Source organism: Megalops cyprinoides, chromosome 13, assembly GCF_013368585.1.
Source record: "Megalops cyprinoides isolate fMegCyp1 chromosome 13, fMegCyp1.pri, whole genome shotgun sequence".
NCBI classification, from domain to species: Eukaryota; Metazoa; Chordata; class Actinopteri; order Elopiformes; family Megalopidae; genus Megalops; species Megalops cyprinoides.
In genome coordinates, this window is record NC_050595.1 from 18,749,165 (window position 1) to 18,763,391 (window position 14,227).

Consider the following 14,227-nt stretch of genomic DNA (forward strand, 5'->3'; position numbering starts at 1 on the left):
GCAAAGGCACTGATGCAACACAGACACTTCAGTACACAATAAAATATTTACTTTCAAGCGTTTTGGACCCCATACAAAAAATAGCTGCTGTTCCTATGACCAAATGGCATTCAGCCACAGCGATTTGGCTTGTATAATCTGATGAATGCTTCAGGTTATCTCTTCCAGTAATGCAGTAATGTGTAAAAGCACAGCATGCTGCGAAGACGGCAGGAAGCTTTGAGGGGTGATTTGCCACTGCTTCAAATCTGATGGCAAATCATGCACCACCTACGCGTGAGGTCTGTGAAAAGCGCTTGCTGTGCTGCCTCTCCAAGCACAGGTCTTTCACATTGTCCTCCCCCGCGGGTCCTTATTTCAAGGTTGCAATTACCTTCACCTTTAACCCCGAGTATTTACCATGCCGACAAAACAGGAGGACATTTAAAATACTGAAGAGAATGAGGCCTGAGGATGTTTCATATTCACATAATGTGATATTCAATGTTGTTTCCATTTAAAGGAAAAAAGGATGTAATTACTCCCATAGGCTTGGCTAGACATTACCACTTGAGAGTAGAGAAGGAAAGATCACTTTATTACTACCACATATTTAAATAATAAAAATAACTACTCACACCAAAAAGGCACTTCCTGTAACACCCCGCTGAACTGAATGGTCTTAATTAGGTAACGTCAGAGGCGCAGGGGAGTGCTGAAACAGATGGCTGCCGGATTAGACTCCCATCCTGTGTAACTTACCAACAGGGTGTGGTGTTCAGTAGCGCGTTGCTCTGAAGTACAGGCCTGCTGCAACCCGGAGTACGCACTGATCTGCTCTTGCGACGGACGGACCGTGTTCATGGTTCGCCCCGCTGCATCGCAGGCCCGCGGGATGCTGAATGCACGTGCACGCTGCTCCTTCTGGGCCTCGCGTTGCTCTGTCCCCTTATCTACACACAGATGCGAGGGCGCCCTAATCTTAGCCGCCGTGTCCGTTCGGTTGCCCTGGCAGGGCCGCGCAAATAAACGGTTATTTTCAGACGTTTGATTAACATTAGGCTGTCCGCACGTAATGCAACCCATCTGCTGGTCTCATAAGAAGCAGCACACTGATATTTGGGAGCCCCTGCCGGCCAGGCCACTCCTCGGCTCCGTGGTGGATAGAGGCCCTGGCCGCTCTCCCGTTCGCACTCCCCTTCGCTAATAAACAAAGCGCGGATTCCCTTATATAGCGCAGGGCCCCCGCCGCCCGGGCCAGGCGGCATCGAAAAATGCTCATGCCAGAGAATGCGATACAGTCCTCGAGTTTTTACGGACACCGTCGATTGAGCCAAAAGGGCGTTTAGTGTGTCAGTGTGAACCAGGCACCTGCCAGCGCTGCTCTCTACCAGCCATTTCTGGAGAGCGGTGCTTAAATAACCGGCCAGCACTGCATTCCCTGGTCGGCCTAGTACTGAATCATTCATGTTGAAAGACCCATTCAAACTGCACCACAAAAGCCAGCTCATTTAAACCCTACTTTACAAATAAATCATCATTTATGGGCATTTAAATGATGTTACCCAACAAAATAAAGTACTGAGGGCACATTTTTCGTGACTTGCCATCTTGCATCAGATTAAGGCAGCTTGATTATTTGTGGGAACTTCGGATGTGGACTACGTTTACACTTATGAACAAGCATTTTCAAAAGGCTGTGCCTACTTTCCCAGCAATTTCACCCTTTAGTGGAAAAAGGCTATAACTGCAAAAGCCAATCACTCACTCGGTGGGCAGATGAGTGAGACTGACACTACAGTTTCTAGGGCTGCGTCCTCACATCCTGCAGCTAAAACCTGCAATGGCAGAGCAGCAGGTATCCAGAGAGTGGAAAGACATTCCCAAAACCCCTTCTCCATTTCATCGTGACCAGAAAGAAAGCCGCTATGACCAGGTAATCCAGACCCCATCAACCTGGAATGAACAAAGACAGTCAAAGAAACCCAAAACAATTCATTTCCTCCTTTTCATTATCGTTCTCACGTGTTTACTGAAAAGAATGCTCCTTACTCATGGCACGGGGGGGGGGGAGATCAAAACCAGAAAACGACACTGCCCAAAGCAATGCGGTCTTTTGTTTCGTCTGAAGTCTATTTAGACTTCAAGCAAACATTCACAACCTTCTGTCAACTGTAAATCTCCTCTTGGCCCCTCCCCAGCCCCTCCCCCTCACCCACCGCAGGCAGAGGAAAAGGAGCACGTGCAGAAGCAGCTGCAGGAGCAGGAGGCACACACAGGGTTAAGGACATGCCAGATGTTGATCTAAAGGCTTCATCAGCGAGGCTCTCCCTTCCGACAGTCAAGGATCTCTTTCTCCCATGCTGTGCATTACGCTGGCTTCCGACTCGGCCGCAAACTCCTCCGGAAAAGCTGAGGAGATGCAGAAGGGAACGCAAGCTCCCACCTCCACCTGCCAGTCCCATCCACATTCAAATCCAAATTCAAATGGATGACTTTGTTGACATGAATTAAAAAATGAAGTATTGCCAAACCAATGAATTTGCAAACACTGCTGTCTCTCACCAAAAGGATAATATATGTATATAAAAGTAAGAACAAGCAACAAGAAAGCAATTCCTTAACTTTCTCTTTCTCTAAAGGAACAGAGAGCCCAACGAGGTCGTGCCCAGTCACCATTTCTCTGACTGTAGCTGAAAGTTACATACCTGGCCTTCTTCCTGCGAGTCACCCTCTTTGGTCATGTCCACACACTCCCTTCACATGCAGGGAGCAGAAACATTCCCCTCTGCCGGCAACGTGAATAACCCTGCAAAACCATCTACTTAAAAGCTAGTGTGTTGTGACCTTGCAAGACAGATCCGTTTAATCCACAGATGGGCCGTTTCAGACTTGCAGGTGAAAGAATGGGATTTTTCCAGTAGCTCAGAGTGATATCCTGGCCCCGGTCACTGTGAATCACGCTCCAAAGAAGGCAAAAGGATTAAGAGACCAGGCGACTATCAGATGACATGAACAGTGTAAAAATCCACGGCTGGACTGCAGTACTAAGTACAGATTGCACTCCGAGAGAAGAAATTTTAGCTCCTTAGATACTGCTTTTTAAAATATGTCACAGTGTACTGGCTCATAAGATCTGGAAGATTAATAGAAACTGTAAGTGCATGTTATGGAGTATTATACAGCCCAAAAGTCGGGTTTTATTTATACGTCTCAGGAACCAACAGTCAAACTGATCAGAATGCACATCCTTAATACACTGATTTTGTCATCGCCATTGCTGCTGATGAGGATGTACATCTGAAAGGTACTTTTATCCAGTCTTACAACTCTGTCCTAGCAAGATATATATACATGTCATAAGAGCTCAGGCCACAGGTACAGAACAGCAAGTAATATATCAAAGATAAACCATCAAGACAAAACACAATGCCAAAATATGGTCAGCGCAGGCTACATTCTCAGTCCTGAGAATATGGAGCCAAAGATATGATGTCACTGATGTCACATGACATGGGTCAATGGAGAGCTGTAGCAATGCCATGACATCACAGAGACCATGGAGAGCTGTAGCAAAGCCATGACATCACAGAGACCATAGAGGGGTGTAACAAAGCTGTGACATCACAGAGACAATGGAGAACTGGAGCAAGCCCATAACATCACAAGGACAAAGGACAGTTGTGACAGCCATGATGTCATATACAAAGATGATAAACAGTTGCAGCCACAATTTCACACAATGGAGCCGAACCAAAGTACAGATTTCTGATATTGACCAGTCTGCTCGGTGTGCTTCACACTTAATGTTCAGTCTCTCTGATTGTTGTAACTAAGTGTTCTGATTTGCTGATTTATTCTTAAACATTCTTGAGGGGGCGTGGCCTAAAACAAAACATCCAGAACTAGCAGAACAACACAGGCACCTGTTACTGGAAACTCCTGTTACTAACTAAAACCTCCAAGACAGAGGCCGGAAGGAAAGACGGAGATGACTATCTGGTCATATTACAGAATATCTGTGGCCAAGGCCATGATCTCACAGAGGCAATGGAACATTTGTGGCAGAAAAGCTACCCTAGTGGGAAAACCAAGAATAGACCATCCTAAAGCATGGAACAGAAAGGGCGAGGTCGAGTGAAAGGGCCCGATTCAGTTCCACACCCCACCCACCCCACACACCCTCATGCTCAGTGTATAACACAATACAATCACACAATCGCCCCTCTCTGATGACTCCATACTGCTTTCTTTCTTCAGAGCGCTCCCAATAAACATTTCCTGGGGAATTCCAGCCAGGACTGTTATTCTTGGGTGTAGTAGCAACCGCAACAACGGAAAGAAAATCACTTTCTGCCGGACGGCGCAGTCACGGCTTCCCCTTGAAAGCAGAGGAACGGCCCCGGCAGCTGGAGGGAGGCAGTGAATAATCTGACCCCCTGCCTCGCGCGCTCTATCTTTCCCTGTGAGCCCGTCCTCTTGCTGCAGCTCAGCAGATGTCCATTTGATACAGAAATAAAGCGCCTCTTTCTGAGGGAGCAGCCAGGGGTGGCAGGACCTGCCTCAGCACACGTCGGCCATTAGTCTCACAGCACCTGTGAGTCACATGGTGAGAACCCCGCCACCAGGGCAGAGCTGCTCATCACCAGAGACTGAACTGGGGAAGCGCAGAAGCAAAGCTGATATATAACTCAGTTCATAAGAAATACCAGCCAAATGTATAGTGCAGATAATGTGATTTAACACAGACAAAAACCCATACACACGGACCTACACACCCACAGGGGCTTTCAGACGCAGTTACTCAAAGAAGGGTGTTTCTTTATTTCTATTATTTTCCACATTTTAGAATGACAGTAAAGACTATGAAATAACACAACTGGAATTATGCAGTGACCAAAAATCTGTGAAACAAATAAAATCTTAGGCTTTAAATTCCTCAAAGTAGCCAACAAATATTTTTTAAAAATACTTTTTGGAAAGAAATTCATATGCAGACAAATATAAATAGTTAATTTGATGCCTAAGAAACAAATTTCAAACATTTACGGATGCCTTTAGATCAAAATGTCTTTGAATGCATGTTTCCTATTATCTTAATCAGGAGTGTCCAAACTTCACTGACACTGTATACACACACACACACACACACACACACACACACACACACACACACACACATACATACTCATATGAGGAGAGCCATGCACTCAGATACAGTGAACACAGACACAAATCCACAGACACAGATGGACATACACAACAGACAGACGACTTTTCTCCAAATCGTCCTGGCTCTCCCCTGTGTTCACACTGTCACTCAGCAGGGTGCTATGACACTCTGCTAGAGGCCAAACACCTACTAACATTTTCGTCTGGATGACTAAGAGCCCTGATATGGGGAGCAGAGAGCCAGGCAGTATAGAGAGCCCTGCCAGCAGCTTGGTACAGCTGCAGTCCTCAGTGGACATTTCCAGCTCATCCCTCTAACGCCAGATCCTCTTTCAGACCTGACCAAACGCCACCACCTTTGGCCTGGACCAAACACCTTAGATACAGGACAGGAATACTGTCACCCAGAGCAGGTTGTCAAAGGCTTTAAAATCATATGCCACAGGTAATGCAACTATACCTCATCCCACAATGCAACTGTAGTGTAGCCCACACAAAATATTTGCATTAAACCTATTTTAAGAATGTGTTTGCCTTAAATGGATCACATCTGTGTGATACACTTACTGCTCCCATTCCCATTTTACACTCCACAACACTAACAAAAAACATGAGACCATTTTTCAGCAACTGTAATTTGTTAAAACAGAGCACCTTGACAGCTTCAAATTAAATTGTCATTTTGATAATGGAGGGTTTTTTTTAGAATCAGCTTTTTAAAAGCAGGAAAAACGGCAAATGCAGCATGCAGGAGATTGAACAGAGCTTCATTTTAATCACTCGAGCAAGGCAAAGACAACCTGGGAAAATTCAAACAATAATTCACTTATACAACTGCTCTACATTTGGCCTCAATATGTGCCTAACATATTGAAGTTATGGAGGTACACCAGATATGAACTACATTCCATGCCATTCCAGAGAAATATGAATAGAGTGGGCAGTGCCCTGGCTCTGTAGAGTCCTATCTGTACACTGCAGTGCACAACCTACAGCACTCCGCCTCTATATTACATTGGCTCTGTAGTGCCCTACCTCTGTAGAAGTCTAGCCACAACAGTTGCCTAACTTTGCTGAAGCCTGGCTCTATATTGTCCTCACTCTAAAAAGCATACTTCCAAAGTGCCCTGGCACTGTAGCTGGATTCACTGGGCAAACTGAAGAGCCCTTTAAAGAAGCGAAGGTCACTCAGCCTGACCTTCACTACTCAGCAATCACAGATGGACCATGCCATCTTTTCAGCAGGGACTTGACTGGCAGCTTAACAGGTAATGCTGTGCCTCCATAACTCAGTCCAAAGTAAGGAAATCAAGGGCCATCGTCTCCCATTAGGGTAAAAACGCTGCGCTGCCAGATGGACCGCCGGAGCAGGCCACTCTCGCTGAAGAGGCAATTAGAGAAAACTGGAAGGGAACGCTAGTTTCAGACCCACTTCTCGTTAATTACAGGAGCTCGTCTTATCTGATCAGAAAGAACAGCCACTCACAAACCCCGAGCAGATTCGCGACTCTCGCGTTAGGCATGTGAGCAAACGCTTTACAAAGGCCACCCGAGCATAAATAAAAATGAGAATGCCTGGCAGCCAGCCACATGTCGACTTGTGAGGTGAAGGGGGAGCTCCTCAACTCTCTGCCTGTGTATGTGCGCGTGCGTGCGTGCATGTGTCCATGCATGGAGCATGCAGGTGAACGGCATCTGTTGAGATTGGTTTCACTACCAGTACTACAAAAAAAAAAGCCTCACACCTGAGCTGTGCGCTATATTTTCGGATAGCACTCACATCGGAGGTGTAGTATTTTATCAGTTACTGTTGGCAAGTGTACATTCCAGCTAAGCCTATGACACCTCAGTCAGCGCACTCCCTGCTGCTAAATATAACTGCACATACGAGAATTTGAGAGGAACACGAAGGCACTGTAGGACGAGGTCGCACATCACTAGGGCACGCAGAGAGCAGTTAATGTCACCAGCCTGACACCAGGCTCGGGCTCGACTGCGCGCAGAAAAAACACCTGTGCAGTGCGGACACCTGAAGATTGTGGGTCACGCTTTACTAGAGTGGGTGACAGAGATCTACACCACATTAAGAGACACAGCTCACCATGTGCTCTTACACTGCCAGGCCCTCAGGACCTGGTCTCCGCTCGGAATGAAACCCAAGCATTCCATAATCTGTCTATTCGACTTTCAAGACCACTGATCCATTATTTGGTTCAGTATTACAACACAAGAAATATCTGAATAAAAATCAGTTTTTTTTATTCTATTCAATATCCATGAAGGAGACCTCAACACCCGACATGAACCCTGCATTCAGCGCTTGGGAGTGAAAAAAGTGGTTTACCATTTTAAATGAATATTCAATATAGGCAGTCGTGGGATATTCAAATATCAAATTAATTGAGATGTACGCTCCTCAGCTTGGAAATGATGCTGCTACTGGCTTACATCCTGAAAGAGAGCACTGAGAAAAGTATTTCAAAATCTTCAGCGTGTGATGCGTAACTAGTTTCATCTCAAGCCAAGCTCATGTTCAGCACTGTAAATTCATGAGTCGTTCTGGTCTGAGAAGTAATTCTTTCCCCCTCGAAGGCGTCTACACATCAGCGGTTACATTTTAATTAGTCAATTTAATTTAACTGAGAATGCCCCACATGACCAAAGCACATCCGGGCAGGTGCTCAGATTAAAGCCAACCAGCTATAACTGTATATTGGAAAATTGCATACTCCATTTTACTGCATATTATGCAGATGGTTCTCTTTTAATGCCACTGACTTTACTTACCCCCAAGTGGTGATGTTGCACCTGTAGGGGGCGCTCTCCGCTCTGGACCAACTAAATCCAACATCTCAGTGTAGAGATGGGGGTAGAGCGCTTTGGATAATGCAATCTCTCAGATAAACTAAAGTCCTGATTTCCTGTGGTCGTTTAATGAAAGAGTTTGGATGATAACCCAGATGTCCTGGTCAAATTTCCCTGCTGTCTCTCCACATCTGGTTACCTCATCATTTCGCTCCAGCTGATTGGCTGTGTCCCTTACATTCCTAACACACCCTGTCAACCCAGGCCATCACTGGAAAAGAGAACTGACTGCTCAGTCGACCTAAACAAAGGTTCAATAAAATAAATAACTCCGGTTACACTCACACTCAGGTTATGAAAACTGCATCGGAAAAGCCTCTTCAAGCACATGCACTCAAAGGGAGCCGCCTGTACCCTAAAACGAGTGCTGACAGCAGAGAGGCTCCCTTTTATTAATACCTGACCGATTCACCCTGCAATTCCCTCCCTTCCACAGCGCCATTATCAGATACTTCCTGCCAACTCTCCCTAACAGGAAGTGACATCGATGAGCCCTGGCAGACAACTGCCTCCGTAACTGCACACAAGCATCCCACCATTTCCCTGAGCCGAACCACCTGACTGCAGGGGTGTGGGGGGGGGGCTGCAGTGCTCCAGTCCAGCATGTTTACACAGCACATCCTGTAATTACACTGACGGCAACGCTGGGCTCACACTCTCATTATTTCCACTCAACAGTCTCTGATGATGCAGGCGGGGACCGGCACTCCTCGCCAGCTTTGACCAGCTGCACGTTCAATCGATAAATTACCCACGATGCTGTGAGTGAGTCCTCCAACAGCAGCTGTCATTGGCCTGTCGGGTCAGTGGGCGCCGTAAATACATCACGCGTGGAGGGCCGTGAGGTACGGCGCGAGCATCCGCAGCTTACACGCTGCAGTGAGGATGAGCTACAACCCAGAGGACCGCACCATGGGGGCCATTTTTACTGAAACTGGCTGATCTCATCCAAGTTTATAGGTCAAAAACAGCATCTCAACAACTCAAGAAGAGCTTACTGAACCAGATGTGTACTCGGACTGACACACACTGTAATTCTGGTGTCTGCCATCACTGTACACGATATTACAGGAATAAAATATAAATTGGTTTTTGAAACTGATCTGAATTTGTTCAAAGCCACTGCATATTGTATGAAGGACATGCAATTGAGCAGTAAAGCAAGATGTTATTTTCCACTGAGAAAGTAAAAAAAAAGGTTTTTTTGATTCAGACAGAGAGCTCTAGAGAGTGTCTTCACATATTCCACACTCCCTGACGTTAATGTAGCATTTCCCTGCTAAATTATATGAATTCAATTTGCTGTTTGTCTGCTGTTTCTGAAAAATGCCAAACGCCTGTTTCTCTTCATGTGTTAAATCACATTACAGCAAATGAAAGAGGTCACCTGGCATTCTGAACAACCACAGTCTTCATGCTACTGAACCCAGTAGTCTTGCTGGCCTAGAAACCTGTTCTGAACAGCCCCACAAAGCTTCCCCTAGGTGAGGATTCTGGTACGGACAGAGAGCGCGACCGACGCAGCTGTTACACATGAGTCGGCACAGGCGGAATTTTGTTTCAGGAGCTGTGTCACAGACATGAACATGCCGGGCTGATTATGGGATGTGTCACGGCAGAGCTATACACGCACAGAGCCATCAGCATGGCAACATTAACGGCCACGTGTGTCTCTCTTTCTAACACTCCAAAAGCACAGCAGGAAAGGACATTAAAGACTGCTTACTTTTCCTCATAAAACTTCCACAACAACAAAAAAAAAAACATATATAGCATTTCCAAACATCGTTGTCTTCCTCTCATAACTTTCTGCCCCGCCTCCCAGATACACTGTGGAGTCCATCTCTTACTATGCAGCTGTGCAGATGCCAGAAAGCCTAAATCCAATCACATTTACATGTCTAAATTGGGTCAAGGATCTGACCCTGTTTTTTTTTTTCCTTCTTTGCGGCTGCACACAGCAGTGAGCTCGTAAATCAGGACGGCTTTTCCTGGCAGCATTTTCACCATCAGCTTCAATTGGTCCAGCTGGAGAGACCTGATACACACACTATTGCAAGCATAGTCAGACCTTGCTTTAAAAAGAAAGGGAACTCTCCTTACTGATGGTTTACTGCTTTTATTCACACAAATATCAGAGTAAAATACACTGCTGCATACATCAAGTGAATGCATGAATCCAATAACATAAATAATGCAATGCGTTGCTTTCAAAATTACAAAATGAAACCAGCGTTTTTAGATGGTACTGAAATCAAATTAATTGTTTCCTCAAGCAGTTTTAATAGCTTCGTCCTACGGGTCAAGAATGACAAAATCATTACGTCACTCGAATCACTGATGTCAACAATCATCATGAGGAAAAATCAAAAACACACAGCAGAGACCAATAGTTTCACAACTGGCAGACTAGACTCGAGGTTCGTTCAGTCATTTGTGAATTATTCGACCATAAGCCGACTCGCTTCGATGTTTCCGGACCTTTAAATTGGAGTACATCGTCTGATAAGTCAAGGGGTGTGGCGCTAGAATACAGTACATAGGTAGTAAACTGAAAGAACCGTGTTTCTGCCGCTCCACCGTGACTTCGCCTTCGAGGAATGCAACCCGCTACGACCAGGCAACAATGACACTATTCGTATATCTACGTTACTACAATGTGCGCTTATCGCTGTGTGGATAGCAGCGTTGCTGCCCTCTGCATAAATTGTTGGACGTACAGATGCCGTGCTGACTAGTGGCCAATGAAGCTCGTTTGCATCGGCACTAAACGTTAGCCAGTCTCCCAGGGAAAAGTTGAAGCGGTCTAATCTCTTTGTAAATCAAAACGATGATCTGGGGGTGGGCTATCCATCTTATCCATGTCGAGTTGTGAATGATTTTTTTTCAACGCACTAGTTAAAAGTTTCTGAAAATATTAAACTTTAATAGTAAATAAAACAATTTCTTATCCACGCAGCCATTATGTGCGAAAAGCCAATCTACTCATTGCGCTCCTGTAACGTGTTGGACCAATTTCTCACCGAATGAAGCCATCTTTATTTTTCTGACAGATGACTATAACGCACATCCAGTTTATTTGTAGGCTAGAGAGTGCAAATCACTACAAAACGGTATTTGTCGCTGAAATTCGCAGTTATTGGGAAAGACTACGCTACTTGTAAACCACGTTCTGCTGTATTACCTTTTCAAAGGAAATGCATCGCAAGCACATCCATGCAGATGCAAAATTGGAGAATGTGCAGGTTAATAAATAAAGTTCAGCAATATTATGTGTCACGCTGTATTCTCAGCAGTAATGGAAGTAGCTTAATGCCATTATAATATGGCGGCTTCAAATTTCGTCCTTCCGACTGTTAGCTTTAGCCTTCAAAGATAGTACTCGTTAAATGAATGACTGCTAACTAATAAAATGAAAATCAAGGGTACCGATTTGCTCAGGATCGTTATGTCTCGTCACGATTCCGCATAGAGATATAAGCAAATCCTTATCAGCGCTTATCTCACATCTTCCTAACTAATCACTCGCCAGTGGTCAAGCCAAACGCTCCCGTTAGAACCTTATTTTTCTCATTAAATGCAACAGGGCTTCCTCTGTCTTTTATCAAGTCAGCATCGTTCCTTTTAAATGGTGTCCGGTCCATTAATGCACACTTAATCAACAGGCACCTTGTTTATTGGCAAATCCTTTACATTTACAAATATTTAATTGCAGCCACTCAGTGGTAGGATACTATGGGATGGTTTGCTGGTGAGCTAATTTTATTTACCAGAAAATAAATAAATAAACGGCAAATGTAAAGACGCCAGAATTCGAACCATAAAACCAAAGAGACGCTGTTACTTCCCAATAAGCCAGCTAAAACACGGCATTACTTGCCGCTTCCATTCCATTCATCCGATAGCCATTGTAAAGATATGTTTGTATATTGCTGATGTGCATATATAACATACATGTTACAGCCGTGTGCGTGAGAAGGCCAGCGAACACATCTAAGCGGAGTGAGCAAGGGAAAAAGTCGGCGGAAAACATGGGAACGTACCTGCTATTCCGCTACTATTTCATCGCAAACTGGCAGACTTCAATGTACGGTAGACTGCAGTCCTGCCTCTCTCGAGTCAAACCCCTCCTCGTTTGGATTCTCAAACTAAACGAGTAGAGAGGGAAACGAGAAACGACGGATTCCTGCACTAGGAAAAGAGGAAACGCGTCATAATCCAGGGACACCCATACCGCGTGTGTGTAGTCCACTACACTACACCCGAGAATAGCATCGTTTGTTACTGCCTGTAAATGTAATTTCATTTAGAATAGGGCGTTGAAATACAGTGTCGCAAAATATGGCCTAAAGGTGGTTGGCTCTGTAGTTCTTATCAAGCCTGCCAATGAAGTCCCTGTGAATAATCAGGTTTAAAAAAAAAAAACAGACTAAATGTACATTTGGCTGTTGAAGAAACAACACCATGAATCCTGTTTAATTAAGACGTCAGCTGCAATAAAAAAACAAGGGGACAAGGGTTCAGAAAACCTCATAGGTTGTCAGAAGGTACAAAAATATATATATAGCTGTATATTCTTGTTGTTATTGTCAAATAACAATCATGAATGTGGCCAATGATTTGGGCATTTTTTTCGATTTCAGCACAGGAGCATGTACTGAAATACAAAACAAAAATGTGTGACGCTGAATTGTTACTGAAAGGCTGCATTGTTAGTTAATTAGAGTGGACAGTGTGTTCTTGCATGTGTGGTTGCATGCATGTGTGTAGGGACAGGGGTTTTCAGACATGAGACTCTTCTTTGTTGCACAGAATGCACTGCAAAGAGCAGGAATGATTTTGCATGCCTATGGAAATGCACAATGCCGTTCCACAGATTCTGAGATGAACACCTAACAGCCATCCTGCATTCAGTCTGCTGCTTCCCACCTTCACACCACAAGTAAACCCGTCCCCCTGTCCTCAACACTGTAAAGGGTCTGGCGATGAGGCAGAGCTGGGACCTAGAGCTGGAGCTCCTGCTGTGATCCTTAGGCCATAGGCTATCACATGCCCAGCTTATGCAAAAGACTGAAAACCCTTATGGTGTTCACACAAGATCAAGATTCCCAAACGGTAACAAACTCATGTGCTTGGTCCTCTTCACACAATGAACCACCACATGGTTTGAAGTCAGTAATGAAGTTAAAAAAAAAAAAAAAAAAAAACTGTGCCTGTGAGTGTCTGTGTCTTTAGCCTTTTAATCTTTAGAAGAACTCCCACTGCACCCTACAGGAATGTAGAGAGGCCATCCGCCTGGTATTTTTCTGGCATGGCCAGAATTTTTATCCAGTTGTCCCATGTGTATATAATGAGTAATCCTTTTTAAATGAAATCAAGTAATTGGCTGTTTGGTTTAGGGTGTGTAAGGGTTGAAATATGATATTACACAGCTCACCATGCCATGACATTAGTCTTTCAGAATGTAAGTTTTGCCTGAAAACTCTGACAGGCCACACAAATCACAAATATGTGTGTCTGAAAAGGATGTCTGAATAACAGAAAATAGGTCAGTGCATATTTCATAGCAATGACACAGAGGAGATGACACATACAGCAAAGCGCTCAATATTTCTCCAACGAATGTGGTATCATATTACATACTGTGATTTTTATCAGTGTATAGAAAGCGTTGACTGAGTTCAGATCAATAAAAGTGTTACCTCTGTTATGCAATTAATCCAGCCATTGTTCAAATTACAGATTAATTGAACATAAAATAATTAGCAAAGATGTTTTTTTTTGTCTTTTACAAAAATTTTAAGCAAATATCTTGCATGTTCATTATTGACTGTATGCAGTTTAGGGAGTTCAGCAGGTGCTTAAAATGAAAGAAAGCAACACTAGTTTAAATAATAAGATTACAGAAATTCAAGTACAAAGCAGACTGAAGTCTGTCTCTAGCTCATGTGTATGCAGATGGAACTGAAATAGTTAACTTGTGGGTTCTGTGACAATGAGTACTCACCTCCAATTACTTGAGCAAAGAGTCGTATTTATCTGCACGACTGCTTTAAAAGCATCTGAGAGTGACAGATTAATGCAGTGTTTTTTCTCTTCCGCTTTTGCTTGTCCTCGTGAATGGACAAGAATCTGACACTCTCCATTAATGCAAGAACATCAAACAAAAAGGTGAAAATACAAGCTGAAAACAGAAACCATTTCAATTGCC

At 44.3% G+C, this 14,227-nt stretch overlaps 1 protein-coding gene across 2 annotated transcripts in view; it reads right to left on the reverse strand.

Annotated features, from left to right (window-relative positions):
- Positions 1-12,197, reverse strand: part of LOC118787632 (talin-2-like) — a 113,544-nt gene extending 101,347 nt beyond the window's left edge. The window contains exon 1 of one of the 2 annotated variants that reach the window (XM_036543161.1): positions 12,060-12,197. The gene's annotated coding sequence lies outside the window, so the exon portion shown is untranslated. Of the gene's footprint in view, positions 1-741; positions 924-12,059 lie in introns of those variants that run through there. The other variant, XM_036543162.1, reaches the window with a different exon arrangement.
- Positions 12,198-14,227: the final 2,030 nt, after the last annotated feature.